Source organism: Piliocolobus tephrosceles, chromosome 13 (genome assembly GCF_002776525.5).
Source record: "Piliocolobus tephrosceles isolate RC106 chromosome 13, ASM277652v3, whole genome shotgun sequence".
In the NCBI taxonomy this organism is placed as follows: Eukaryota; Metazoa; Chordata; class Mammalia; order Primates; family Cercopithecidae; genus Piliocolobus; species Piliocolobus tephrosceles.
The window spans coordinates 21,521,371-21,526,662 of NC_045446.1; the positions used below are offsets into that span (position 1 = coordinate 21,521,371).

A 5,292-nucleotide genomic window follows, 5' to 3' on the forward strand; every position below is an offset into this window, starting at 1 on the left:
TTTTTTTTTTTTTTTTTGGAGATAGAGTCTCGCTCTGTCACCCAGGCTGGAGTGCAGTGGTGCGATCTCGGCTTACTGCAAGCTCTGCCTCCCGGGTTCACACCATTCTCCTGCCTCAGCCTCCCAAGTAGCTGGGACTATAGGTGCCCGCCACCATGTCCGGCTAATTTTTTGTATTTTTAGTAGAGACAGGGATTCACTGTGTTAGCCAGGATGGTCTCGATCTTCTGACCTCGTGATCTGACTGCCTCAGCCTCCCAAAGTGGTGGGATTATAGGCGTGAGCCACCACGCCCAGCCATTATTCTGCAATTTCTAATCTGCTGTGAATTGCATCCAATGTATGTTTCATCTCACACACCATAATGTTCATTTCTAGAAATTCAATTTGTTTTTTTCCCTATATCTTCCATAGTTTAAAGGCCCAGTCTTTACTCTAGGTTATGGAACATATGAAATACAGTTACATTAATGCTTCAAGTGTACTTACTTATCTTTTAATTTTATTATCCTATCTACTAATTCTATCATTGATTTTTATCCTCATTATGTGTCATATTTTTTGCCTCTTCACATCCATGATGATTTTTGATTAGATGACAGAGATCACCAATTTTACCTTATTGCATGTTTCTGTATTTCTATAAATATTCCTGAGCTTTGTTCTGTCATACAGTTAAGTTACTTGGAAAAGTTTGAGCCTTCCAGACCTTGCCCGCAAGCTTTGATAAGTGATAAGAATAGTATTTGGTCTAGGGTTGTTTTGCTCACTACTGAGGCAGAATCCTTCTAAGTACTCTATCTTCATGAATTATGAGATTTTCTATTCTGACTGATGTTAACTGGTACTGTTTCTGGCACCCTGTGAGTGTTTGGAATCCTCTAATCCCTTTAATCTTTATGAATAATTCTTTTTCTCTTCTCAGGCAGTTTTTCTTTTTTCTTTTCTTTTAGGAGGAATCTTGCTCTGTTGCCCAGGCTAGAGTGAACGATCTTGGCTGACTGCAACCTCCCCCTCCCGGGTTCCAGCGATTCTCCTGCCTCAGCCTCCTAAATAGCTGGGACTACAGGTGCCTGTCACCATGCCCGGCTAATTTTTGTATTTTTAGTAGAGATGGGGTTTCACCATGTTGGCCAGGATGGTCTCGATCTCCTGACCTTGTGATCCACCCACCTCAGCCTCCCAAAGTGCTGGGATTACAGGTGTGAGCCACTGCGCTCGGCCTCTCAGGCAGGTTTCTTACCTGCATACTCTGATCACTACTCTGTTAAATAGTCAAGGAGGATAAGTATTCTCTTCAGATTTCCAGAACTCTGTCTCTGTACAGCCTTCTCCTCCTCAATATTCTGCCCTATGAATTCTAGCCACGTTGGCCTTCCCAGACTTACAGTTCTGTCTTCTCAACTCAGGAAGCTCTCTGAGCTCCATCTGCATTCTTCCTTCCTGTGCTCTGGCCTGGAAACTTTTATAAGGTAATGAGGAGGTCAATTGTGGGGCTAGCCTCCTTTGTTTCTCATCTCTTGAGGATCACTGCCCTTCGTTGCTTGATTCCAGCGATTGATGCCCTTTGTTGCTTGAGGGCCATAGTTTCGTATATTTCGTCCAGTATTTTTGTTGTTTTAGGTCAGAAGGTAATTTTGGTCTCTGTTACTCCATCTTGGCCAGAAGTATAAGTCACTCACCTATGCATTTATATGTCAAAATACTGCACATATAATTTTAGTTTAAGCTACTTTAAAAAAATCTCCTTCATTTTCCATTTAGCATTCTATTTAGGGCATTATATTGATTTTTTGGAAATTCTGTTATTGGCAGTTTCTACTGCTTATCAATTCCATTTAAAGATAGTGCATAGGATATTCTAAAATAGCTGTTAAACAAAGAGAAAATTGGGCCTGATAGGGTGAGAATCACAGCTCTAATACCTAGAGTGACCTTATAATGTATTGTCCAAAGGAGATACTTTTGACAGTGAAAGAAGGTGTTGTTAGTAATTATGTCAGGACCATGGCCTACACCAGGACTATCCCAGGCAGCCTAGGACATATTTGTATCGCTTCTCTATTTTATGCCTTTATACAATTCTTTACTTAGTTCTAAAGCCTTTATTGAGCCTGCTTTCTTTGTCCAGCTGAGTGTCACATGCTCACATCACAAAGATCAATAAGGCAAACTCTGAGAGATGGACAGAGATACAGGAGACGGTCCTTTATAACGCAGTGTGATCTGTACTCCACTAGAGGTGAGCACAAGAGCCTTACGAAGGCTCAGTGAAGAGTATGTCTGACGGCAGGGGAGGGAACTTAGGGTGGAGAAGATGAGTCGAAGTATGTTCATAGGGGCCGTGGGATGAGAGGTGGTGGGAAAGGTATTCCAGACAGTGTGTGTCAAGGTGAAGAGCCAGGAGAACACAGATAGGATTTTTTTTTTTTTTTTTTAATTCCAAGATGGAAGAGTGTTCTGATTGGCTGGAAAACAACATACATGGGAAGCAGTATGGAAATGAGTGGAGAAAGGTAATACTTATAGCAACAGCAGTTAATATTTAGTGCCTACTTACCACATGTTGGACACAGTTCCGGGTACTCTGAACATACTCGCTCATTTAATCATTACAACGGCCCTATGAGGTAGGCACTACTATTATCCCCATTTTCAGTGAGGAATCTGAGGCCCAGAGAGAGTAAGTACGTTGCCCAGGGCCACACAGCAAGTATGTGGTAGGTTCTGGAGCTGAATGTAGAGTCCCTTCACTCTAAACTCCTGAGAGCCAGATGCTATAAGGCCTTGTTATCCCAAGTGGAGGAATGCTAAGGACATAATCCTGCAGGCGACCAGGAACCCCTGAAGCATTTGAAGCAGGGGAGTGACTTAAAACAAGGTGGTGTAAGAAAGTGCTCCCAGAGCAGCATCAAAGTCGGATGTACTGGATGTCTCCATTAGTCACAAGAGGTAGTAAGAGGTTGAGCTAAAGCAGCTGCAGCAGGGATGCAGAGGATGCATTCCCTGAACCCTTATGGGCAGAGACCTTTGGCCTCAGTGACTATGGTGAAGGGTGCAGAGGAGAAGCTCAAGATGATGACAGGTGTCTGGCTTATGCCCCTGTGTGAACATGAAGCCTCTCATGACATGCCAGTTACAGGAGGAAAAGCAGGTTTGTTTGGGAAGGAGGTTTCTAGACCATGACTTCCATTTTAGCCATGTAGTTTTTGAGGTGCTTGTACAAGTTTTCGGTGGAAATGTCCAGGAGGCAGTGGGGAACTCAAAAGTAGTTCTCAGGAGAGACGCTTGGGCCAGAGGGCTTGGGGAATCATTAGCATGGGGGTGGGAGGAGAGGCAGGCAGATCACGAGGTCAGGAGATCGAGACCATCCTGGCTAACATGGTAAAACCCCGTCTCTACTAAAAAAATACAAAAAATTAGCCAGGTGTGGAGGCGGGTGCCTGTAGTCCCAGCTACTTGGGAGGCTGAGGCAGGAGAATGGCATGAACCCAGGAAGTGGAGCTTGCAGTGAGCCGAGACTGTGCCACTGCACTCCAGCATGGGTGACAGAGTGAGACTCTGTCTCAAAAAAAAAAAAAAAAAAAAAAAAAAAAAGACATACACATAAATTTATTCTCTTACAGTTTTGGAGGCTAGAAGTTCAAAACAAGGTGTTGGCAGCACCATGCTCTCTCTGAAGATGTTAGGAAGAATCTGTTACCCATCTTTCCATTCGCTTCTGGGGATTCCTGCAAGCCCTGACATTCCTTGGCTTGTACATACATCAGCCCAGTTTCTGCCCCCATTATCCAATGGCCTCCTCTCTGTGTGTGCATCTGCATTCCCTCTCCTCTTCTTCTAAGGACACCAGTCATAGTAGATTAAAGTTTCACTCCTAACTAATTACATCTGCAACAACTCTATTTCCAAATAAAGTCACATTCTAAGATTCCTAGGAAGAACATGAATTTCTGGGGGTGTGTCAATACTGTTCAACCTGGGACATGGAGTAAATAAATGGCAAACAAGATTACGGATTACTTTAAGCTAGAGAGGGAGATAGGGTTAAATGTAGGACTTTTTTTTTTTTTTTTTTTCCCCCAGGACTGGAGAGGTTTAAACATATTACTACATTGAATAAATGAAAGAGCCATGGACATGGAGAGGCTCAAGATTCTGAACTAAGTGCAAGTAATCGATAGCACAAGCTCCCAAGGGGCTGGGGCCTGGAGCGCAGATGGATGGATCGACTGTGGGCAGAACTGGGGCTTGGGAGGGGTGTGCAGATGCAGATGTGTTTGATGGTGGGGGGCCAGAAGCTGAGTGGGGCGAAGTGTGACAGGGCAGCTCTGAGCACCCTGGAGGTGTTCACCAAGCAAATCAAGAGTAGATGGTGGAGCGAGCAGCTGAAATAACAGCTTCTGAAATCAGCCCTACTTTGTGGGGAGAGGATTAGTTAAGGATTCTAGCCATGGGAACCAAGAAGAGGAGGATAATCTGTTCATTCCTGTTATGGGGCTTTGGTGGAGCAGTTTCAGCCTCAACCTGGAGAATGTTTTAGAAGGCCAGAGAGAGGAACCCTGCAGTCATGTGAGCCGGCCCCTCACTTTGAGATGAAGAGTCCACACAGCAGTAATGCTGCCCTCTATCTAGTGGTTCTAGAGTGTGGCAATCTGGAGGGGTCATTATGGAAAAGGGCTGAAGCATTAGAATGTAGGCCCAATACTGAGATAGAAAGAGGTTCTCTGAGGTGACTTAGGCAGGGTGGTGGCGGTGGTGGTGGAGGTGGATGTAAGAAGCCCTCTGCTACCTCGATCCCAGCGTGGAATTCAATTCATCAAGAGCGGAGCCAGTCACCATTTAGGCCCCCATGTTAGCCTTAATTTATTCCTCAGATGTGGAGAATACGCCTCAAGATGCATTCAAAGTGTAAGCTACCTCTTCCTCAGCGGAGGACTGCCCAGCAGATTTGCAATTCTGTCATCTGGAAACTCTCTGATGTCTCCCTCAGCTCTTCCTACTTTTTTGCTTCAACACATTTTAAGACCAGGCCCCTTAACCGTAGAACCAGCATGAAAAACAAGTAGGTTTCAGGAAAAATTATCCCAAATGGAATCTCTACTGTACTACTCTGTTTTTCATATGGAAAGCTTAAAACAGTGTAAGAGTTTTCACAGGGTGTATTTATATCACACCAGTTTTGGGTCCATAGACAGGGGCTTTTTCTAGATCAAACTGCTCAATTGTCCTATTGATCCTGGCCTAAACTCTGAGTAGATAAAAAATATTTTAGGAGAGATGAGATTCTAA

At 44.1% G+C, this 5,292-nt stretch overlaps 1 long non-coding RNA gene across 1 annotated transcript; it reads left to right on the forward strand.

Moving 5' to 3' along the window:
- Nucleotides 1–894: 894 nt before the first annotated feature.
- On the forward strand, nucleotides 895–3,948 carry LOC111544969. The gene is made up of 3 exons (XR_002732304.2): nucleotides 895–2,242; nucleotides 2,448–2,516; nucleotides 3,627–3,948. It is a non-coding gene; the product is annotated as an uncharacterized LOC111544969 (long non-coding RNA).
- Nucleotides 3,949–5,292: the final 1,344 nt, after the last annotated feature.